The sequence below is a fragment of the Pinus tabuliformis genome, chromosome 7 (genome assembly GCF_031772625.1).
Source record: "Pinus tabuliformis cultivar Carrire ecotype Pingquan chromosome 7, CPIR1, whole genome shotgun sequence".
In the NCBI taxonomy this organism is placed as follows: Eukaryota; Viridiplantae; Streptophyta; class Pinopsida; order Pinales; family Pinaceae; genus Pinus; species Pinus tabuliformis.
Genome location: NC_142293.1, coordinates 471974287 through 472000345, shown reverse-complemented (window position 1 = coordinate 472000345; position 26059 = coordinate 471974287). Strand labels below are relative to the sequence as shown.

The 26059-nt window shown below is 38.1% G+C and overlaps 1 long non-coding RNA gene across 1 annotated transcript in view; it reads left to right on the top strand.

Moving 5' to 3' along the window:
* The first annotated feature begins 7064 nt into the window (after nt 1–7064).
* The window catches only part of LOC149247995 (uncharacterized), a 68937-nt gene continuing 49942 nt past the window's right edge, over nt 7065–26059 (top strand). The window contains exons 1-2 of the long non-coding RNA XR_016265702.1: nt 7065–7251; nt 7508–7579. This is a non-coding gene — a long non-coding RNA (uncharacterized LOC149247995). The remainder of the gene's footprint in view (nt 7252–7507; nt 7580–26059) is intronic.

Below are 26059 nucleotides of genomic sequence, written 5' to 3'. Positions count from 1 at the left end.
GAACTCAACCCATACCCTACCGTATCATGATGCTTTTCTTGAAAGCATATTCACTGCAGAAAAGCTTGACAATAGAGACCCACATAGGATTTGATAAAAGCTGACCGTTAAGAAAAGCTAGAAAAGATGGCATGGTTCCCTATATATATCTCATGCCCCAATTTCATTGAGTTTATCTCGTATTTCTCTGATCTTCTCCAGGGCGTTGGTAGTCTGGCTTGTCATGATTGAATGCGTGGAGCGCTCCCATTTTCTTTTCTTCTTTGTGTGGGTGTGCCTGTTCGTTCCTTTTTTCTGTTTCTGGTTTTTTTTGTGCTGTATGTCATCGTTATTGTTGTGGTTATGTGTGGATTGTGTGTGAAATCAACGTCGGTGAGCGAGAACCAGAGAGAGCGCAGAGCAAAGAGGAAAAGATCAGAGCAGAGAGGGAAAGATCCCTCCCTGGGCACAAGTATTTCTCGGCCCTTGGAGAGATCTGGGTCTGTTTGTAATTTGATTTGATTTCTCAATAGCAATTGCCTTATCTAATTCTCTTGTTTTTGTTTTAATAACCTTAGCAGAATTTTTGGATTAATGGTGCTTATGCATAATGTGTGTGTGAAATCAACGTCTGTGAGTGAGAACCAGAGACCGCCAGAGCAGAGCGGAAAAAGTTTTTGAAGAAGAGCAGAGAGGAAAGAGCTTTTGAGGAAAAGATCCGGAGGCAGAGTTATTGTTGGGTCGTTCAATCGCTGAACTGAACAGGGCAAGACAATCTACATTCCTCTTCTGGTAACTGGATGGATAAGGTAAGGGAGATTTGGGTCTATTTGGGTTAATATCAACAACAGTTTGCGATACCTAATTATTTGCAGAGGTTACGGCTGTTTTCTTGTTTATTTATTTTTTGTTTGAAATTTTTCTTTGACTATAAAGAAATAACTCTCAATAGGCTACTGAGAGTAGCTCCTTCCCAGTACGTCCCTGTGCTTATTCAGATTCGATTTCTTTCAATTAACAACAATTGCAATCTGTAAATAATTCCTAAGGTAACCTGCAATACCTTCTGAATATCTTCTTGCTTGTATTGTTTGTTACAGTTAATAATATTTATGATATAAATTTACCTTCTGAATATCTTCTTGCTTGTATTGTTTGTTACAGTTAATAATATTTATGATATAAATTTACCTTCTGAATATCTTCTTGCTTGTATTGTTACAGTTCATAACATTTATCATATAAATTTGTTTTGTAGATTTATAAATTTATAAATAAAAATACAGAAGCTATTCTAACTTTTTTGCTGCTAAGTAATTATGAAAAGAGGGCTGAGAATTAGGTTAGTGTGTGATTTCCCTCCAAAATCAATTATACTGAAACATAATCGCAAGACTCGGAGCAAATAAACATTTCGGTGTGTTCCATTTTGGGCGTTTTTACAATCTTCAAATTCTGGTTGATTCTAAACCCAGAAATTGCATTTTGGATATCCTCAAATAAAATTTATTCACGTAAATTAGAACTGGGTTGACGAACATTATCCGTAAGATGGTAGCAGGGTTTGCCAGGGTTATGCTTTCACACTTATTCATATTCCTCCAGAAGTCATTTCCTCTATTAAATCATGGAATCTGAAAGAGAAAGCTAAAGCGTAAAGCCATAACATAGAACGTAGAAGATTTTGGGCGTTTTCAGAACCTTGATGTCTAGAAACAACAGAGCACACATCAGTGGTTTAAGCAGCATAGGCAGGGGCAAGGGCCACAGTTACAGAGATGCAAAGAGAGATTTGCCCGGAGTGAATTTTGTCGTTTATTTAATTGATCCATCCGCCTTTGATTCATTTGACCAAGTAGCATTCGCGTAAACATCTTTTTTTTCATAAATGTTTCCTCTGACATTAGCAAATTTTCACAATATTGTTTTAGCTCATACAGGAGGCAAAAGCTATTATTATGTATTTGTCTGGTGTCGGTGTGAGATAAACATCTGAGCGCTAGAATGCCAGAGCAAGAAACAGAGGAAGTTCGTGAACAAGAGCGGAGACGGGAAATTCCTAAAGCAGAAGTATTTCTGGGCTACTTGAATGATAAAGAATTGGTCCACAAAATGTCCATTCCTCTTCTAATAAGATGGATGAGGTGAAAGAAATTTTATTTCCCTGTATTAGCAGCTATCTAATCGTCTAGTTTCTGTTTTAGTAACTTTATATATTTCTAGGCTTTTTGAGTTAATGATGTTGGTTTGTTTAATTATTTCCTTGTTCCAGCTTTTCTTCCATTATATAGAGAACGTTCATAACACAGTGTGCAAAGGGCCAGATATTTTTCTACAAATAATACAGGTACAATGTAGCTCTTTCTCAAACACCTTATTTGTGCTTGTTTGTGGTGTTATTATGATTTCTTTTTTTTAAAATTAATAATAAATTTGTATAATTTATTTATAAATTTTTATGTAATATTTGTTTGGTTTATATATATATTTTTTAATTTTTGCTTCCAATGTCTCTGCTAGCACATAAAGAAAATAAAAGACAATGCAAACTACAGAGTAGGCACTACCGCAAAGGAAGTAATGAACACTACTATTATGGAGCAATGGGCAATGTTTTTAAGGTACTCTGCAGTTGGTTATAAAATATCTTATTGCTTGCTTGTGTTGTAATTATAACAATAGAAAAGCTAAATTTATTGTTAAGAAATAGTTATGAAGATTAAATTAAATTATCTAAATAAATATCGTGTATTCTATATCAAATTGTTTATATAATCATAAAATTTAAGAAACAAATCCACAATTCTGGTTGATTTTGGTCACAGTTCCTCACTTTCACACTTACTCTTATTTTAGTCACAGCTCCCACTTTCACACTTACTCTATTTTAGTCTAGTCCCCCGGGACTATTTCATGTCGACTATCATCAAATAAAATATATTCTGGTAAATTATATTTATGAGAATTATATATCTAAAAGAGAGGAGCGCAATGGATTTTGGTTATTTTTGTTGCAGACTACGCTGTTTCACACTTAAAATTTACTACTCCTGGGCCATTTCGTTATTTTGTTGCAGCCTACCTTGTTTCGCACTTAATCTTACTATTCCCGTGTCATTTCTTCTCATGCATAACTGAATCTTAATAATGCAATGAAACATGGTTTCGAGACTCATCATTTTGAAGACTGAGACTTATGGAATCTGAAAGACTAAGACGTAAAAGACAGACTGGACATAGAAAAGAAGAGTGAGACTTAGAATATTTTCAGTGTAATGTTACAATTTTTACCTTATTAACTTCTTCTCTTTCTACTTAACCTTCTCAATTTTATTTCTCAATCTATGCCTTCACCAACATGGCCTCACTGCAATTGTCTATACATTTTTCTATTCAAATCCATAACAGTTTTATATCTTCCCTCCATTGGAGCCATGGCAGTAGGCATTTGAACTTGAAACTTCCTGCTTTCTCAAAAATCACTCTCCACTATGTTCATTGGTGTAATGTGTATATACGTAGTATTTCTGTTTGTTTTTATGTGACGTGAACAATGGGACCTGGTTATAACCCAAGAGTTCAATAAATTAAAAACTCAATGGGTCAGGTTGTCATTTTTCTGAGGTGTTTCTCTGATGTGTAGAATGAGACTCAACCCTCAATTGACTAGCTCGGCATCATTGAGGATTGTGTAGCGTACATGCTTAGACTTGCCCTAAGTTTCAGTAGCATACCCGCTAATTTTTGGGTTAAAAGTAAAGAAGTTAAATTCTTAAGATTTAATGTTCTGTTATTAATCAAATTCAAATGGTTAAAAGTGTATTAATGAAATGTTTGTAGTTTGTTTATTATAATTATTATTTTTAATTATTTTAAAAATAAAGTTGAATTAAAGTGAGGGAAGAATAATCTATACTAAGATTATTATTTATTTTGTTATCATGTTAAAAATAACAGTTATTTTATTCTATTATTGGAGATCACAACAAATTAACTTGTACCAAGTTTTTTTAATAATATTATTTATAATTACAATTTAGTTAATGAATAAATTAATAATTTAAAAAATTTAATAGTTTAATTAAATTTATTTGAGATGGTTTAATGAAAAGATTTATTTTTTTATCTTATTTTAAATTTCACTTTAACCTATATATTTCATACAATAATTTGTTATACATTAAATTGAAATTAAAATAATAATAAGTTTTATGTATATTTATAATTAAAAATATAAAGAGTAGCTTAATTATTTTATGTAAAACCGATAGAATAATGAAATATATATTATTAATATTTCAAAAGAAATTATAATGTTAAATAATATTTAATAATTATATTTTTGAATTAATTTATATTAATGATTAATAATAAATTTAAAATAGTAAAATTAATAATTGACATAAAAAATTTAATGATAAAGATGGAGTAATATAAAAAAAATTATGATGTTTATTATTATTTAAATAATCATTATAATAAAAATATTTCATATTAAAAATAAATAATAAATTTAATACCGTAAAGTTATATTTATTTATAAAAAATAACAAATGCCAAACGAGGGAGATTATGTTAATTTTTAATCAGAAATTTTATTGGATGTTTCGATTTTAGTCGAGAATTTTATTGGATGTTTTGATTTTAGTTGGAAATTTTATTGGATGTTTTAATTTTAAAATAGGTAATCTTAATAAGTTTTTTTTAATAGAATAAATAGAAAATTTAAAAGGTCAATTTGGATTTATGTTAAAATAGTTATTAAATAGATAAAAAAAATTAATATTGTTTGATGAGCAAAATATGCTAGATTAATATATCAATTTTAAAATAAAGATTATTATTAAGAAATTTTAAAATAAAGATTATTATTAAGAATTTTTAATAGAATAATTTAATATTTAAAAAATTAATAAGTTAGTTTGCGTTTTTCTAGTATGCTTAGATAAAATTTCTTTTTTTATTTCATTTCAATTCTTAATTATAATATAAGTGTTTTTTTGTTCATGTGGATTTTAATTTTAAACAAAGATCATTAAGTTTTTAATAAAATAATTTAATATGTAAAAAAAATTAATATGTTAATTTAGGTTTTTTCATGGTAATTAAGTTGGAAAATTTTAAGGATAGAAGTTTATCTTAAATAATTTAATATGTAAAAAAATTAATATGTTAATTTAGGTTTTTCTATGGTAATTAAGTTGGAAAATTTTAAGGATAGAAGTTTATCTTAAGGTTTATAAATTTTGGTGAATTTTATTAGTCTTTAATATATAAAATTTCTCTTCTTTATTTCATTTCAATTCCCAATTAAAATATAAGTGTTTTTTGTTCATGTGGATTTTAATTTTAAAACAAGGATCATTAAATTTTTAATAAAATAATTTAATATGTAAAAAAAATTAATATGTTAATTTAGATTTTCCCATGATAATTAAGCTAGAAAAATTTAAGGATAGAAGCTTATCTTAAGGTTTATAAATTTTGGTGAATTTTATTAGTCTTTAATATACAACCTGTAAAAAATTTAGTACTATTTTTTTAGATTTCAGATGATTTTATATTAATAAATATAATATTGTAACCATTTTAAAGGTAAAATAATTAATTTTTTTTTATTTTTTATTTTTTTAAAAACATAAAAGTATAAATATTAACTCCCAAAATTTTCCATCACTAAATAAAATCTACATTCTTTATTTTATTTCAATTCCTAGTCATAATACATATTTGGTGAGCAATGGAGTGTATGTAGTTTTGGTTAACAATGGAGTGGGAGGTGGATGAAATCTGGACAGATGACGCAGGATGAAAGGTGGGAGGCGGGCACAAGTGGCACCGCTTGGATAGAAGCATCGACCATTTTCCTTTATTTTTTGGGTGGGTATATGCATGTTCCTTCCTTTTTTCTGTGTGTGGGTATGCCTGTGTTTTTGTGTTGTACGTCATCGTTATTGTTGGGGTTATGCGTGGATTGTGTGTGAAATAAACGCCTGTGAGTGAAAACCAGAGAGAGCGCAGAGCAAAGAGGAAAAAGTTCTTCAGTAAGAGAAGAGATGGAAAGATCCTAGGCCGACGTATTTCTCGGCCGTTCCATCGCTGAACCAAACTGGCCAAGACATTCGCTAAGCGTGAAACACAGGCTAAGCGACCCGAGGTATAAGTGTAAGCGGGTTCTTAGGACCACTATAGGCGGAAGAAAAGTCCATAGCAATAGGCTCTAGCTCTACGGAGCTATGTTTAGCCGGAGCTAAATCAAAGAAGTCCGCTAAGTTTGATACTCAGGTTTGGGTTGAACTGGCACCACGTTTGGTGGGTAGATTGCCCAAGAATAAGAACCGGAAGAGAAGGGAAGAAGGGAGGCGCCCTCTACGCGGCTTATGCTTCAATGTTTGAAAGAATACGACGGCGAAACACTTGCTCGCATAAGGACTCGAATTATAATGGTAGGCAGCTGGACCCGACGTACTCACCCGTCTAATCCTTCCTGTCCATCCTGGCATAAGGTAAGGGAGTGTGGTTGGGCATAACTACGTTGGGTGAAGGCAATAAGGGAAGGGTAAGGGAAAAAGTCCCTATAAGAGAAGGCATATGGAAGATGAAGTAAGTGACGTTTCTAGGTCTACCGTTCGATCGCTGAACCAAACGGGCGAAGCGGCTTATGCTTCAATGTTTGAAAGAATACGACGGCGAAACACTTGCTCGTAATGGTAGGCAGCTGGACCCGACGTACTCACCCGTCTAATCCTTCCTGTCCATCCTGGCATAAGGTAAGGGAGTGTGGTTGGGCATAACTACGTTGGGTGAAGGCAATAAGGGAAGGGTAAGGGAAAAAGTCCCTATAAGAGAAGGCATATGGAAGATGAAGTAAGTGACGTTTCTAGGTCTACCGTTCGATCGCTGAACCAAACGGGCGAAGACAATCTCCATTTCTCTTCTGGTTGGATGGATGAGGTGAGGTGAGGGAGATCTGGCTCTATTGGTTTAATTTGATTTGATTTCTCGACATCAAAAGTTCTCTCGTTTTTCAGTTTTGTTTTAATGTGTTTTAATAACCTTGCAGACTTTCTGAGTTAATAGTGCTTAAGCATGTGTGTGAGAGAAATCAACGTTTGTGAGTGAGAGCCAGAGACAGCCAGAGCAGAGAGGAAAAAGTTTTTGTAGAAGAGCAGAGAGGAGAAGATCCCGAGACAGAGTTACTTTTGGGTTGTTCGATCGCTGAACTGAACAGGCCCAGACAATCTACATTCCTCTTCTGGTTGGATGGAAGGGGTAAGGGTGATTTGGGTCTATTTGTTGAAATTTAATTTGATTTCTTAATATCAATAGCAGCTGCGATACCCAATTATTTGCAGAGTTTCTAGGTTAAGGGTGTTTTCTTGTTTATTTATTTTAAATTTGATTTGATTTCTTAATATCAATAGCAGTTGCCATACCTAATTATTTGCAGAGTTTCTAGGTTAAGTGTGTTTTCTTGTTTATTTATTTTATGATGGTGCTTTATTGGTTTATTTCTTTTTGCTATCAGATTATTTGCTAACATACAGAGACCGTGCAACCGGCAGAGTGAGCGTCACGGCTATGGAGCAATATCCCTAAGGTAACCTGCAGTTCCTTCTGAATATCTTCTTGCTTGTATTGTTACAGTTCATAACATTTATGGTATAAATTTGTTTTGTAGATTAAAAAATTTATAATTAAAAATACAGAAGCTATTCTGACTTTTTTGCTAAGTTGGGTTGATAATTAGGTTAGTGTCCAAAATCAATTATCATGAAACATAATCTCAAGACTCCGAGCAAACAAACATTTCGGTGTGTTCCATTTTGGGTGTTTTTACAATCGTCAAATTCTAGTTGATTCACGTGAATTGGAACTGGGTTTACGAACATTATATGTAAGACGGGAGCAGGGTTTGCGAGAGTTAAACTTTCACACTTAGTCAGACTCCCCCAGAAGTCATTTCCTCTCTTAAATTATGGAATCTGAAAGAGAAAACTAAAGCGTAAAGCCAGAACATAGAATGTAGAAGACTCAAACGTAGAAGATTTTCAATCTATGAATAAATTAGAGCAGAGCATTGGTATGATGTTTACAATTTTCCTTTATTTCTACTGCGTTTTTCTACCTAACCTTCTCAATTTTATTTCCGAATCCTTGGCTACCTCAGACATGGCGGCACTGCCATTGTCTTCAATTTTTAATGCAATTCTAGAATGGTATTATCCCTCCATCGGAGTAGCCATGGCGTCGGGAATTGAACTTGAGACCTTTAGCTCTAAAAAACCATTGTCTACGCTTTTTTTATGCAAATCTAGAACAGTATTATCTCTCCATCGGAGGAGCCATGGCATCAGGAATTGAACTTCAGACCTTTATATCTCTAGAAAAACCACACTCGATTGGTCGAAATCACTCTCCATTCTGTTTATTCGTTTCGGCGGACGTGTACGGTGGACGGACATACGTGATGGTACGGGTGCGGTACGATGTGTTCGTTTATCTAATTAATATTTGCTGCCCATATTAATTAATTCTGCAAGCCTGTCAGTTATCCTCATCTGTCCGCATTACATTATCTCAGTTGCTAGATAATGTTGTATACCCCATCCCAAAAAAAGGATCCAACACTATTTGAATTGAATTGAAGGGGCATCCGAACCTCACTTCCTTAATGAACTTCTTGTTGGAATGTAACCCATTTGTTCTCCGGTTGGTTGGAATCTCTGTCCCCTTCCTGGTGAAGTAGGTGTATCAATATAATAAAATATTAATAATCCGTTTTAGCTAATGTGGAGAAACGCGTCGATCTCTCCAGACGATTAAACTCAGTGGGGTTTGTTAATGCTAAAGTAGCGATGTGATTTATCGGGAAGAATTTTGATTTAATGATGAATCATAGAAATCTCAATTCTGAGATTATATTTTAGTTACTAAATAAATTAATAATTAGATAAGTTTAATAGGTTAATTAAATTTGTCTTAAATGATTTATAAAAAATATTGATTTATTTTTATTTTCACACATATTATAAATAAAATTGAGATATTGAAATTAAAATAAGTATATGCCAAAATTAATAAAACGATTATAAATATAAAATTTACGCTAAATAATTTTATATATTTATAAAATATTTTAAAAATATAAAAAATAATTATTTAATTATTTTATATAAACATAAATAAAATAATATGCTAAAAAACTCAAACAAATAAAATAATAAAAATATATATTATTAATATTTTAAAAATAAATTATAAAATTAAATATTATTTAAATAATTATATATTAAAATTTAATTTATGTTAATGATTAAAAGTAAATCTAGAATAATAAAACTAAGCAATAGAATCAGCGTAACCTTTTTATTCAGAACCTCAAGCAACACGACGAGAAACACCCGAGCACACATCAGTGGTTTAAGGGGCAGGGTCAGGGGCACCCCAAGCAACACGACGAGAAACACCCGAGCACACATCAGTGGTTTAATGGCCCGAGCACACATCAGTGGTTTAATGGGCAGGGTCAGGGCACCCGTTAAAGGGAGATTTCGGCGCAAGTGGATTTTGTTGTTTATTTAGTTGATCCATCCGCCTTTGATTCATTTTACCAGGTGGCATTTGCCTAAGGATCTATTTTTCATAATTAAAAAAAAAAATTCACAATATTGTTTTTAGGTCGTAAGAGGCAAAAGCTATCATTATTGTTATTATGTATTTGTCTGGTATCTGTGTCCGAGAGCTAGGAAACATAGGAAGTTCCTAAAGCGGACCTGTTCAATAGATAAAGCAAATTGGCCGAAAAAATGTCCATTCCTCTTCTGATAGGATGGATGAGATGAAAGAAATTTGATTTCCTTATATCAGTAGCAATTGGCATGTCTATTTTTTAGTTTTAGTAACCTTAATTATTTCTCAACTTTTTGGTTTAATGATGTCCTGTTTCCAGCTTTCTTTTCAATTATATAGAGAACTTTCATAACACTGTTTTCCCAGGGCAGAATAATATTATACAAAATATACAGGTACAATGTAGCTACTTCCTTATTTGTATGTTATTATGATTTCATTTCTCTAAATCAATAACGATTATAATTTGTAATTAATTTATTTTTTATCATTATTAATTTATTCTTAATTATTTTTATTGTGTGTTTGTTTCGTTTATTTTTTATTTTTATTTTTCCTCCCAATGTCTCTGCGATAATATAGAGAAAATAAAGGGCAATGAGTGAGCACTTCCGCAAAAGAAGGATTGAACACTATCGCTATGGAGCAATGTTTGGGTAAAAAATAGAAAAACTAAATTTTTTACCATATAATTAAAGAAATAGTTACGAGGATTAGATTAGTGTGTAAACGGTAATAATAATGAAACATAAATTCAAAAGGGACTTAGGTCATGATGGTGTTTATATAATCTTAAAATTCAAAAAACAAACCCACGATTCTGGTTAATTTTAATTTTAGTTCCCCACATTTCATGTTGGCTATCCTTAAATAAGATATATTATGTAAATTATAATTGGGTTTATGAGAATTATTGTAACAGGGTGAGTGGGAGTTTGGTTCTTCTTGTTGCAGATTACCCGTTTCACACTCAGTCTTACTGCTCCTCTAGGGTCATTTCCTCTCATCAATTACTGAATCTTAATAATGCAATTTATTGCCTCTCATCAATTACTGAATCTTAATGATGCAATGAAACATAGTTTCAAGACTCATCATTTTCCAGACTCAGACTTATGAGTCGCAGACAAACAGAATATTCTCTCATCAAACTCTTTTCTTTCTACTTAACCTTAGCAATTTTATTTCGGAATCTTTGGCTAGATCAACATGGCCACTAAGTTTCAGTAAGGTACGTGTTCAGACATGCCCGCTGATTTGTGGTTTAAAATTTCGGTCTAGCTCGATCTGGGAAGTAGGGAGCTTCAGCCAGACCGGTTCGAATCCGGCCGATCTTGACTTGAGGAAAGAAGGAAAGCATAATTACATATATAATGAGATATCTCTTTGTATACGATATTCTGGACTGACTTGATTTCTTCCCCTCAAAGAGCTCTGCGAAAGTAAGGTCCTTTACCGGGTGAAAATTAGTTAGAGTTCGGGAAGATAAGGCACTTTTATTCCCGGGAATATATTGAAGTTTGAGGATAAGAAAGTAGTATTATGGTACTATGGTCTATTACTTTTCTCTGGCCCCGGTTGGCTTTGAGTTCAAAATAAGTATAGGGTCTATCACACTTGCTTGCTGCTTGCCGAAGGTAGAGATCTTGCTATCCATAGAGATGAAGGAAGAACTCGACACAGGTTACTCGCTTCACCATTGAACCCTTCATAAGCGAGAACAGAGAAGGCCCACATCAATAGCCCAAAGGATAACTTATCCATACCCTGGGAAAGGGGCTTACTGATACGGAACATTAGTTCCTACCTCAACTTGATGCTATGAACATTGTTACATACAATGCACCCGTTTAGGATCATATCCATTCAGAGCCCATTACCACCAGTCATCATTGCCAGTCAGAGAAGAAGCCAACAGTCATTGCCAGGCTCATTTATAGAAGCTCTACTGGTCAGAGCCAGTCATTGTACATAGCAGTCATAGCTAGAAGGTCATTTACACTCCTTGCCAAGAGTCATAGCCATATAGACATACCCAAAAGATATATGGACACCCCTGGTTTCCATGCCTGAGAGAATGATATATGTACCCCTGGTTTCCTCCTTACCCGACAGAGGAAAGTCCTTAACACCAGATTCCCATATCCCTTTGGCTGCTAGCCTTCATCCGTCAAGGGGCAAGCTACGAGCCGCTCTCATCGAATCGAGAGTTAACTTGCTCGAATAAGTAGGAAGGACTATAGTCTCCTTACTCTTCGTTCTGGGTGTTTTATTGGCCACTTCAGACTTCTCTATCACTTCAGGATGGCTGCAACCTCAGCGTTGGTTTTTCCTATTTCCCCATCCTTTCCTGCTGGCCTTTTTCTCACTGCTTCAGCTCTTGCTTGCGTTGCTTTCCCTCATTCTATCTGGCTTTACACCTTCTTCTATCTGGTTTTCGCCCTTGACTTTTTGGCCTGCAGCCTTTGTTTTGTTTTTTGAGTTGATGGGTGAGTGAGCAGTGGGGTGTGTGCATGAGGGGCCAGGGATCAGGTCGGTAAAGTGTCGGGTTTCCTGTTCCGATTCCAGTTCGGAGGTGAGTTGAGATGAGGGGTGAGGTTCAATATGAAATTGCAGGTATCAAAATGCGCCTTCCTCCCGCTATAAAATCAACAAATTCTAAACGGATAATAGAAAAATAAAAGAGGCTTCGCATTTCCCATTTGATCAACGACATTTCACCCATTACCCACTTTCCCTATCAAACGACACATATACTTCTTCGCCCCATCGCTTGTCCCTTCATATTGGTTGCTAGCACACATCCTCTCCCCTTACCCCATATTTGATCTCATCCTTGCCTTGCTTCTATTTTGACTTTTCTGTGGCTCTCTCTTCTTCTTTACCGGTCATGGTTTTATCTTATTCTTTCTCCTCTTTTCCGTTCCTTGTTCCTTTGTTCCTTTTCCGGTGGTGGTGGTGGGGGCGGGACACTTGCAGGGATGAATGGACGCTTGAGCTAGGCCGACTTCTATTTTTATACCCATTTCACTATGCCTACCTATGCTTTCTACCAACACTAGCGTGGACTATGCGTTCTAATCTTTTCATTTTGACATGCCCTCACCTTCCTATCTATTAGGATTTCCCCCTTACTTACCTATGCCTACTTACCCATTTGAAACTGCCTACCTATGTGTTCCTACCCACACTAATCTTTAGAACCACTTGAACCTTACTTACTACCTATGCAGACCTACATATCCTACCTATGGTTGGACTACCCACCAATACCCCGTCCTAACCAAGAGACAGAGCGGGACTACCCTACCAGTTACGAATATGCTTTGATTATTGAAAGAAGAGAATAATATGAGGGGAGATGTTGTCCTGCCAACGTAGACGAACAGACAGATCTCTGGCGGGAACGGATGCCAGATTAGGGAGAGGGAGAGAAAGTGCTGACGGTCCCCAGTGACGGATAGATTGAAGGCAATTTATTGGGGATATCCAGTGAATAAGAAGAATATGAGGATATATTGTCCGGAGGACGACAACCAATAGATTAAATGCCCTAATGGAGACGTTCATGGTACTAAACATATATATAGTTCAATGCACTAGCGTTCGGTTGCCCAGCGTTCGTTTCATTCCCCCTTTTTTGCTTCGCTTGAATAAGAAAAAGAAAGACCGCTCCCCGCCTTTACTGAACCCCTATCGTTCCTCACTACACTACCCATATCCATCTACCCAACCTGAGGAATGAATGCAATTATTAGCTTCTTATATGTCTACTTGATTAGAGTGGAAAATAATGTACTTTAGTAGAGGTGCCTAGCGCGTTAATAGGCGTAGTCAGTATCAGCAAGAAAAACATTCTAAGCAGTGATACCAAGGGCCCCCACGTAGCATCCCTTCTTCCATTTACCCCTGGAATGCATCTCCCCCCATTTTTTGAATTAATCCCTAGCAGCTAGCGAGCGCTCGTTCCCGCAATAGATTGTAACATTGTAATAGTTTGTAACATTTCACAATGCCTTTGTTCTTCAATCTAACGTCACGACACCATTGAGGGCATTTTACGTAGTTTCACACTTGTGCTGCTACAATGCTTTATAGTTGTTGCGTACCTCCCTACCCACGACAGATTCGTATATAGACAGTGATCTAATGATTTATTAAGATCTTACAATTTCATACCTGTAGTGTGATGAAGAAATCCTATCTAAAATATGATGAAATGCATACGTAGGGTGGCCTACTAAGAAGACTGTTCTACAAGCACATTAGCTCCGGCGTGTTCAAGCAGGCGGATGTGCAGGAGAGGAGTTGCCCCTACAATCATATGTTCAAATTGTTCTTATGCCTTTTTGTTTGGTTGGGTGATTTAAGAAAATATTCCATCTGCGTTTGTAAATATGAGTGATGAAGCTAATGATCAATAAACCTCCGAAGGGGTAGGATTCTTATATATTGATGCCATTGGATCACTCACTGTAGGAGTAGTAGTAAACCCCATTGTGGTGGAATTTCCAACAAACTATTTCGTGCGTGCCTGCCCCGACCGAACAACCTGATGAGGCCATGGATAAATCAATGGATTGTATTTTGGTAGGTTGTTAACATAATAGATATGCGAAATATCCTATATTATTTATAGACACACACAACGGGTTTGTTGATACCCTCCTCAACTGGTTGTTTATTTATGGAATGGGTCTTATTCCCCTGACTTCTCTATTTCGCAAGGACTCTAGATAGGAAGGTTCAAACGTATCGATTGATATCTGATTTTGTAGTAGCACTATAATAATTGATACAATTAGGCTAATGCTCCCACACCATAGGGATCGACTGGATCAACTATTTACCGGGGTATGGGTTGGTAAGGTCTCCTCTCTAGCGATGATGGGTTCTCTTCTCCATGTTTGGATTAGTCCCATTGAATATTTGAGACATAAACATTGTGTGTTTACTGGACCACACCATAATGGATGCCTAGAACTTTAGGATGGAATTCTTCCTAAATAATCAAACATTTTCTTTTCCAGATGGAGTAGGTATGCGATACCGTATTTGAATTATTATTCCTATTCGTACCTTGGCTTTCTTCATAGAGAGCATAGTTTATGTATAGGAGCAGAGTAGTCCCTGGTCAAAGTGAAAAACGTAGATATGCAATATATCATATAGTACCAACCCCTATCGGTTGGTTGTGGAACCTCATGGTGGTGCCCTACCCCACCCCATTGATGATCGTGGTGTGTTGAATCTCATAATCTGTGTTCCGTTAGGTTTAATTGCTCAACCAAGCTCAAATTATACTAAGTTTTCATGTGGGCCAAACAACAAACATGGATTCAATGGGTGGTTTTTGGAATGGGTATAAGTATCACACCTACCTCTTCAAGAAATGGGAAAAGTTCAACAACGTATATATGTGATTCATATATTGCTGAAATATTTCTTGTGTTACAATGGAAAAGGTCGGAAAAGGTGAACAGAGATGCGAGTTCAAGTGTCAACGTAGAGATGGCAACATCATATATTAAGATGTTGTAGTAGGTACAGGGTTCATGGCAGTGACCATGGAAATAATTTAAATGAACACGTAGGTATGGCTGCAATTAGGTTTTCAGCCTGGCAGAGAGAAACATGAGATGAAAGGGGATATAATTTATAAAAGAGAAGTTCATTTTTATTTTCCTGATCATACCAACTGACCCCGAAAAAGGAAATATTATTCCTCTCCCGTTGGCTCACAATATAGGTGTTATTTGATAAGGATTATAACTATGTTAACTAGGGATAATATTACTTACTTATTGACTCACTGGCCTTAATATTATTCAGGTATAATTGATGATTCGAGGAGAGATCCCATATGATGCTAAAGCGTAATTACATATATAACGAATGACTAAAAGACCTTAGCAATCGAATGACTCATTATTACATATATATAACGGCTAAAGCTAAGAAGGTTAGTAAGACCGCTCCACTGTTAAGGAGAGGATGTGCAAGCAAGCTCTCAATCAGCGGGGAGGAGTTTAGAGGGGGTGCAAGTAGAATAGTGACAAGCATTTAGAAGGGAATGCTTATGAAGCGTTTATGCGTTCAGGTAGAGAAGTCAGATTCGTTTTCATAAAGTGAGGCATGCCCGCGACTCACTGCTAAGATTCCAGTTTTATATACGTGTGTAATAGTTTACATCGTTCACAAAGGTTAGGTAAGGTTATATGAAAATATAAGAAAAGAGCAATCCACGTTTTTATGTTGAAGGTCTTGAACCGGGGATATACATTGATCATCTCAGGTAACAAAATGTTGCTACAGTGCGCGAAAATGGTCATATAATTTGGCTTTCGAGCCATCGATCCCATCCGTTCATCCCAGCAAGACCAGCCAACCATTGAAGTTTCAGTGGGCTCCGCTCTAAAGTTTAGGAAGAGTTTATAAATCTAATAAAGCAGGGCAGGTTGTAACACGATCCCCTGTATCTCGAGCTTAGGCAAGGCATCTAGTTTGTAAGCACCCCTTGGCTTTGTTTGCTAGGATTGCTTGTGTAAGCAGTTAGCTTAGGCTTAGCTTCGATTGTCTTTGGCTGGGTTTGCCTAGCTTCGATTGTCTTTGGCTGGGTTTGCCTGCTTCGAGCAGGTACTCTAGCTACTCAAGGTAAAGGTCTTTATCGTTCGGCAAGGCAGATAGCCACAGATGGCTCACTTTCAATCTCCAGGTTCTATATTTCACCCTAGGTATTTGGGTTTGAAAGTCTAGTTGGTTCTTCAGAGAATATACAGTTCAGTAAGGGTTGTGTTAGGTGTTTTTTTAAGTTTTTATTGAGGATTGGTTCCAGAAAGCGTATGTGGAAGAACAGAAGGCTAATGCGTGGATGAACAGAAAGCATAATGACGTAATGTAATAGTTTCCAGCTAGGGGTAATGCGGAAGGAAGGCAAGCGTTATAGATCAATCAAGCATGAGCAATAGCGATTAACTGGAGTAAGTGGGCAAGCGTTATCAATCATTCATCACCAACAAATTCGGTAATGTGAGAAAATAAAGCATGAAAACGTACTGGGAAATTAAACTTCAGGGGCACATGGACTTTTCAAAATAGGGGGAGGGTGGCATGGTGCCTTCAAGGGTGAATGAACCCACCTAGCCTCCATGCAAAAGTGGTGAGGAGGTGGTTCTATAGCCACATGCTTGCACTTGGTGGATATTTTTCAAATAATGGAAATTTCAAAGGATTTTATCAAATCAGTGTGAGTGGAAGCAGGTTCTCTTTTTTGAGGTACTGGACATGGTGGTGGATCACAATATGCAATATGATCTATGGTGATGATGCATCATTCATGACCTGAAAGAGTGAAGACACCCCTACATTCATGTCATGGATGTAATTACGTGTAAGGATGATATTGTAGTCCATCAGACTGGTCATGACTATGATATCAATCAATACCATCTTACCACCTAACTCAATTGGGAGATTAGGCACAATCCATGCAGGGTGACAGAGTAGACCATAAAAGGCTCGTCACTCGGTCATTGGTGGAATGACGGTGGGAGAGCAAAGGTGCTGCTAAGTAGAGAATGGCATGGTACAAAATAAGGTCCCTTTATCCACTAAACATCGATGAATATGGAAAGGAGGCCTAATGGTGCCACTCACATTGACTCATATTTTGAATGGGGTGGAAGACATAAGATGAGCCTCTATATGTTAAGTCCTAATCAAAATTGTTGGCCTGATAATTGGGAGGGGGTATACTCCCATTTTACTGACAAGGATAAGGTATAGTGAATGGCATTTCATTAGAAGTTACAGGGATACCCCCTAGTGTTTAGCAGTCACTCCAAGTCATTAAGTATATTTGCTAGGAGGATGGGTCATCTATTGAGGGAGAAAGCACTGTAAGATAGTAGTAGGAGAACCACTAAGTTTATTACGGTCAGTGCACTTCAAACGAAGTGCTTGGACTAGTCCTGGGAGATCGGGGCACTTATGGGTAGGGAGACCATAGAGCTTGCGAATGGCATAAGGGTGGTAATTCCAACGATGAGTGTCCCATTTTTGCTTGGTTCAAGCTTGGTTCTGGCGTGGATTTGGAGTGCCCCTAACATGACTAGAGTTGGCCCAAGCATTACTAGCACTGCCACTATGCCCCCATATACAATTCTTATGGTAGGCGGGGGGTTCAGGGGCTATGCCCCTAAAAAGTGTTTTTCTCTTATGGGTCCCAAAGCCATGTCTCCAAAGGAAAAGAGTGCTAAGGTGGAAAATTAGGTGGTTTGAAAGTGTTTTTAAAAGGGTACCAAAATATGGTGTAGGTTACATGTTTTTGAAATGGAATAAACAAAAACCCCTAAGACTATAGCAAGGCCCAACCAAATAAAGGTAGGAAAATTGTAAGATTGAGGTTCTGGGAGAGGATTCAAGCTAGTGGTCTTTATCTCCTTCCTAGGAATAGGGCTCACAGTATGATATGTGATAGTCGTGCTCAAGGTAGCAGTAGAGAGTATAGTTGTGCTCCAGGTAGATGTCGATGTGGAGGTCAAGGTCGAGGTCAAGGTGAACATAGCCGGCCGGCTGAGGGTTCAAGGCCGGTGTAGTAGAAGGTAATATACTGAGATTCAGCTTATGGGTAAATATATGAGTTAGAAAAGACCGATTAGAGGTCGTCGCCGTCACCTGCCTTCCACTTGGGGTCCAGTCATGATATTGGTTACCATGAGGGTGAGGTTATTTGAGCTCATCACCTAATCGACAATGGAAAAAACAAATAGAAGGCGGGGATATATCTTTATAAAGAAGGTGATTATGCTTTTGGGGTGAATAATTCGATTATTTCTTGCATTTCAGGTAATTCCATCCTTCTCTCTAATCTGTTAGGAACTTGGTAGGGTACTTCCCTCGGAGATCCTGTGATGATGAACTCATTCTTGTATGGCGGTAGTAAGTACTTCCCTATCCCTTTTGGTGGTAACTTGAAAGTAGTTTGGGGATATGCTCGTATGTAAACAAGCATGGCTCAATGTCTTCTGGTGGGTGGGTTGTAAACAAGGTAAGGTATATAGATGACGTTCCCTACTTATATTCCTTCTTGGCTTAATAAGAGGTTGGGCCACTCCCTCACCTCGATCGTCCTAGGGTGAAAGGAAAAAGGTTAATAGAAGCCTCCTCCACTCCACTGTTATTATTCCTTAATGGGTTGGTAAGTAAAGACTCCCTCTCCTAGGTTTAAGGTAGTAGCAAGGTAAGGATGAGGTTGTTGATCCTGTCCTGATACCAGTCAAAGGTATAATATAAAAGATGCCCCATACCTCCTTCCTAAGATTCCTGCACTCGTGATAAACGAAGCATATCCTGGCTGGACATAATATCCTATAATATGAAGCTCGTTCCCATCATCTAAGAGGTTGCTCTGATAGACCATAATTGCAATCCATGGTTAAGGGGATACCACACTCTATCTCCTAGGGTGAAGGCATGAATTAAGGGAAGGTTGGCTGATCTAATCCCGACCTAATAATCGAAGGTCTAAGCGCTACCTACCTCCTAAGCGCTTCATTAATCCAAGTAGTCTAGGGATAAGCAGGTCTAGTTCTATCTTCAGGTGGTTAACGAGAAGGTGGAGGCATGAAAAGAAAGGCAGGTGGTTCTAATCATTCCTAGCAATGCATTTGGTTCTAATTGATGAATCATATTAGGGTTCCTTGGCGAGAACAAAAGGTCATATACTCATAAGGTAAGAGTGTACCCTACCCAGAAGAATTCATCAAGGGTAATAGGGTTAAAGGGTGAATATCCTAGTGCTTACCCTCATCTTCCTGGCTTAAGAAATAGGTGATAAGTAAGGTTGGGTAAGAGTCTATTGGTGGGTAGGTAGCAGGGACAAATGAAAGGTGGGTAGGTTTGTCTATTCCTGGCGATGGAGTGGGTTCTAATTGATGAATCGTATCGTCAAGGCTCGGCTGGAACTAATAGGTAATAGGTGGTACCCATAATAATTTCTCAAGTGTAATGGTAAGGCTGGTGAATGCGGTATGTCCACCCGTAAAACAAGGCTATCTCGTCTCTAACTGGAAATTCTCCTCCATTCATGTTTATGAAGTTTTGGCTTTAGTTCCTCAATCTGGCAGTTCCGATGATCCCACCACACCACCGTTCATTGGTTCATCCTGTCCTTATAAGATAAGGGTTGTGAATAGTAGTACCTCATCTCCTCCTAAGGGAATAAGTAAGTTCGTGGTATAGGGCCGGTTCTATCTCTATCGTCGGAACATATATATATATAAGGGTCGGAACACCTTACTGATTACTCTTCCCTTATTACATACTCCAGACCCCATCAATAGTCGTCGATGGATAGTAGGGGGTCCTTTATCTGGATCCCACCCAACCAACCCCAATGAAGCAACACTCTTTCTTCTTCGGAGCTTCATCGCTCCTTCTCCTCCCTCCCTCTCATTTCCTTCTCTCCTCCCTATCTATCTTCTATAGCTATAAGAGTGAGTTTCCGCGCTGCTATTATATATGTAATGATGCTTTTTGTTGGATCGAATCCCTTCATTGCCCTTCTCGAGACCTACCCTACAGCTAGAGGGTGAGCCCTCCTTCCTCACTGGGGATTGGGGTGGGTGGATTGGAACCAAGGTAATAGATTATAATGGATGTCGTACCCTACTGGATCTTATTCCAAGCTTCAGCAATGGGTAGCACCACTCCAATCTCCTTTCCTAGGGTGACGGTACAAAGGTAAGAGTCGAGCTGTTGTTTCATCTTGCCATGTCATTTACTCTGCTCAGGTTGATAGCTCTCCCTCTTAAACGATTCATGAATCCAAGTGGTAAAAGTTCTGGATAGTAATAAAGGGAAGGGTAAGAGATCGATCCATCCGATGCGCTTCTAATATAAGGGTATAAAATAGAAGTCCTTCCTACTCCCCTCCTTAGGGTGTACGGGTAATACTAAAGTAAAGGGTAAGGCAGGGAAAAGGTGTCATAACATGCTGCCATGCCTAGTCTCATCTTCCTATTAGTTCCTGGCTTCATCCAATGGGTGCCCAAGGAATCACTCCATGGACTAGGTTGAAGGTAGTAATCAAGGGTAAGGGTGAGGTTGTTGTGTCATGCCATCCAATCTCGCCCATATAATTGTTGTAGTTTGGTTGCTAAGGGTAACAGGGACTAAAAATAATAGTGAATATGTGGTACCTAGAAGTTAATATGTGGTACCAAGAATCATAAGGTAAGTTAAAGAGTAAATATCGTGTTGTATCCCTGCCTTGATTCCTGGCTAAAGCAATAGGTTATAAGAAACAGTTCAGTAAAGGTCTAGTTAGTAGTTTCATCTGATCCCGCCCGGTTCTCTAGCAGTACCTCCTAAGGGAGTAAAAAAGGTAAGGGTGAGGGATGAAGTGATCCGGTCTTGTCCTGATAAAAGGTAAATAGTAGTACTTCCTAAGCGATTAATTAAGCAAGTGGTATAGGGCAGGTCTAGGTAGGTCTTCCTTTAGGTGGGTAAAGAGGTTGTGTGGTAACAAGGTAAGATAGGGAGTAAAGGTTTAAGCCAGCCTCTCGATTCCTAGCTCACTAGGTGATAAGTAATTAGGGTAAGGTATATAGGATAGGTGGGTGGGTAGCGGGTACTAAAATGAAAGGTAAAGTCGGTATCTCCTCTGGTGTCTGGCTGGGAATCTTCTCTTCTACCTCTCAATGCTGACTGGGATCCATCTAGGCATGAATATCCTGGCAATGCTGGCTTGTTGTCTTCATTAATAACTAGTATTTGGGAAGCATGGCCCAAAGAATATAGTGCTTGTCTTTCGTACTTGTACCCACGGGGCATTCATTTAGCACGAGGTTTGGGCATCACAGAGTAGGGTATAAGTTAGTAAGTGAAAGGTTGGTTGATCCATCTGGTCCTTATAAGATCACTGTAGAGGTTGTAGTTTCTTTTCTATCTAGGGCATAAGTTCTCCAGGGTCCAGTCCGAGGGAGATAAAGTTTCAAAAGGCTTAATTTATAGGTATGAGGGTGGCTGGCGTAATATTGAAAGTTGAAGTAAGAGAAAAGTGTTCAATGTTAATCAATTATTATTGGAAAACCCCGCATTCAATGGTGAAACATAAAGCCAATAAGTCTTGTTTTTGTTAACTAAATAAACAATTTCGTTATTGTTGCATTATATACGTGAAAACGAAAACAAGCTAATCATGCGCCTATCTTCTCTCTTCTTGTCGAAATGTCCTCCTGGCTGGGCGAATTGAATTGGTGCACCTCAACAACCAGTAGAATTGTGAATAAACAAAGCTTTTTTAAACCTCGCTCCTATCTCGCTCACTTGTGCATGAACCCCTTTCTGTGAGTTATCCTGGCCCTAGCAGCTAAAGAGCCAAAAAACCGTATTGCGATAACTTTTTCCCTTGGTCTGACCTCAAAAGTTGACATAATTTGTCTGTTGGCCCTTCAGCGACTCACCTCACCTCCGTGAACTCTGGGTATATCGAGAAGTCAAGGAATACGACGCTTAGCATCAATGCTTGGCGAATACTATGTCATCAGAGAGAAACTCTTTGAAAGGGTATGGTTTATAGTGACAAGAATCCAATTTGAATGCCCGATTATGGATTATCAGACATCTCAAAGTAGCATTTTTATTAACAAGAATCCTCTCCCATACAGTCGAGCGGCTCGTACCTCACCCCTCCTCCTCGTACCTCAGGAGAGTGGCTCCGCTCCATGAATGAGTAAGTTTTGGAAATATGTTGTAAGCAAACTTGAGACCTTTGCCGATATCCGGGTATGCTAAATGTGAGGCTTAAAATATAGCTGTAGCAATCCTTTATGACTTGGGCAAGCATTAGCAATCAGGGGAAGTGTCAATCTATCCAAGCAACCTCAAGGTTCGAAGCGTCTGTCTAGTTTGATGGGGGGTAATGGGGGAAGTGTCGATCTATCCAAGCAACCTCAAGGTTCGAAGCGTTTGTCCAGTTTCATGGGGGGTAATGGGGGAAGTGTTAGTGATTATAACCCAACCATCCATAAAGCGGTTCTCAGTGGGGGTTATCAGTCATAGCTTCTATAGTGTAGGCCATAGTCCCTTTCCCTCTCTCTATTGCAAGGGTCTTCAATTGCAATATCTCTATTGGGCCTTTGTCTTTCTATCTATCTTTCTTCCGCGATCAATTGAACTGTTTGTTGTTTTAGGTAGCCATTCAACACCATTAGCATTTATAGTGTCTTAGTTGATGGTCAAATTAGCTTATAGTTGTGGTGTTATTAATGGGACCTCTTTTCCCTCTATGCTCTAGTTGAATAGCAGTTGTTTTATGGTAAAATGGGCTCTCTAGCTCAAGCTGTCTGACCCAAACTCACATAGGGCTTCACCATAGTAGCATAGTCAAAGAAATTGCAAAACCTTTTTCCCCTCCCCAGTCAATTGCTAACGCTAATGGTTGCTACCCCACCTGTTTATTCCTTCCTAATTATTTTGTATTCGTAACAGTGTTCCGTCCCGTTCATTGTTAAGTTGAAGTATTCCCATAGTTCCGTCCCGTTCATTGTTAAGTCATCCATTTGTTAAAGCTCTTGATTTTGGAACACTATGCTCTAATTAGCGCTCTTTTCTAGCTATAGGTTTATAAGCGGATCCACCATTTTTTATTTGCCCCTGTAGGGTATCATGCTATTACTTCTCAAGGTTCAAAGTGTCTATCCAATTTGGGTGAATCGTAAAGAGCAACAGTCGAAACTCCAGGGAGTTGAGTCAAGAACATAAGGGAGTTGAAAGGAATGCAGTAATGTGTAAAGTGAAACTGGTATAATGTGTATTGACCTGAATGCTCATCTCGTTTCCTATCGGGCTATTCGAAGTGAAACCAATTTTAGGGAAATGAAGGTGAGCGCCCCCCCCACCCGCTAATATCAAAGGGGTTTGCATAGCTAATAGTTTTCCCACTTGTGCTTAACTAGTATTATCTTACTTTGTTGTAGAACACATTGAGCCATATATGCACACACACACATGATATATATATATATATGACAAAATACCGTAGAAAAAGACAATAGCTACAGTACAAGCACCTGGGCACATTACTCTTTTTAGGTGAATGGCATAATAAATCATTAATCATCGGGGATACCCAAATGCATCTTTATTACTAACAATCATATAGGAACGTCACGAAATGTTCAATAAGAAAAACTTCACTTAAAGTGCCCGAATGAGGATTTTGCCTCGACCCCCTAAAAGAGGAGATTTCAATAGGCATGGCGAATGAGCGACATCCATCCATTCAATGCCCCTCCCCATGTTAACATCTTGTACCGGTGTGTAATGAGGTTATTTCAGATATAGGCAACCGATAATCGAGACCTCCTTCCTGGGATTGATGGCCTTTCAGCTATTGGCACTGACAAGCTGGCTATGATGGGTACTCGGACTATCGGCAATGGCAACTGGCTATCTTATCTATCGACTTCATTCAACGACTATTGACTATCAGCACCTTCTGGCATCTCAGATTGTCTATGATGATTGTTAATGAGTACTTGGCATCAAGCATAGTTTTATAGTTGCAAAAACCATAGCTTCTAGCTGCACTGACTATATCCAGCCCGGTTGAGATAGAAAACCAAGCCAAGGTTAATAGTAGTGCAGTAGTCGCAGTTGATTAGCCAATCTGATTAGCAAATAGTCAAGCATTTGAGTATCCAAGTTGAGTATTTGAGTATCCAATCCCAACCGAGTAGCCCCTAGTCTGATAAGCCCAACTATGCATTCCATCCCCCCCCCCCAAGTAGGAGATTCAAATGTTCTAGTAGCGTTAAGTGAGTTAGAGGTCGAGGTAGAGTGTTGGAGGGTAAAGAACGGGTATGCCAGATTATCCCTCGTTGGATGGGTAATTAGATATATTCAAGTGGAAAATCAAGCTAAGCATCGAATCAACACTGGGATAAACACCTAAATCGAGTGGGTCAAAACCTGTCAATCATAGGGAAACTATCTGAAAGGGTATAGTGTAGTTAAGATAAAATAGATTTCGTAACCATTACATATTGATTACTTTTCCCTTATTACATACTCCAGACCCCTTATTACTCTTCCCTTTCATAACCATTACATACTGATTTTCCTGAGAGGGTTTAGGTGACTTGCCTGAGCCAAGTTGGTTCATGTAAGACCATAACCTTGCCTGAGGTAAGACCTTTCCCTTCCAGCTCTGGTAAGGGCTTCCTAACCTACCCGCTTGAGATAAAGATTTAGTACGTAAGTGAATGCCCTTCTCTCAACTCAAGGATGGTCTTAACCGGACCTGAGCATAGCGAAGGGAAGGTATAACCCTCTCCAGGTAGGTAGAACCATATTTAGGGGCCTTAAATGAAATCTCTCAGCTAGATATCATTTTTGGGATTCAACTGCGTTAAGTAAGTCATTCACGTATGACCATTTCCATGAGAGATAGTCGTAAGTGACTAATTTCTCATGATTTGAATAGTTCACTTAGCACTCATTGCATCGGGTGATGCTCACAAGGGTGAAGAAGTGGAATTGAAACTAGTGAAATAAATCACATAGCGTCAATCATCACTTCTGGGGCTTGCACCCGGTAACCAGGACTTCCCGGGAGGTCACCCATCCCAAATCGCCTCTGGCTCAAGCGCGCTTAATTGTGGAGTTTTCCCCACAATCAAGCCCACTTAGCTTGCTACCCCATTTTCAAAACCTTAGCAAGTATTGTGCCTCATGAACCATTCAAGTAGAGATCCCTTCACTCTTTTTGAATTTAAGTATAGGGGGTTTACACAGTGCATTATATTAGATATCATTTTTGGGATTCAATTGCGTTAAGTAAGTCATTCATGTATGACCATTTCCATGAGAGGTAGTCGTAAGTGACTAATTTCTCATGATTTGAATAGTTCACTTAGCACTCATTGCATCGGGTGATGCTCACAGGGGTGAAGAAGTGGAATTGAAACTAGTGAAATAAATCACATAGCATCAATCATCACTTCCGAGGCTTGCACCCGGTAACCAGGACTTCCCGGGAGGTCACCCATCCCAGATCGCCTCTGGCTCAAGCGTGCTTAATTGTGGAGTTTTCCCCACAATCAAGCCCACTTAGCTTGCTACCCATCAGCTAGTTAGAGGGTCTTGAAGGTCCAATGAGAGCTAGCTCAGGCAAGGTCCTGAAAGGAGGCCTAACCTGAGTTGGTTGGAAGGAAGGGGAAAAACATTGCCTGAGCTAGGGTTAAGTCTGGCGAGCGGGAAGTAAGGGAAGAAGTGGGTAGGAAGGGAGGAATAAGCGGGTGGGTAGGAAGGAAAGCAAATTAAGGAATTCTGCCAACCAAGCGCATTAGGTCATGAGGTCTTCCAAAGCCAATATAAGGTTTCGTTAGTTAAAGAAGGTCCTTCCCATTAGGGTCACAAGGAAGGAGGAAGGTCGAGTCAT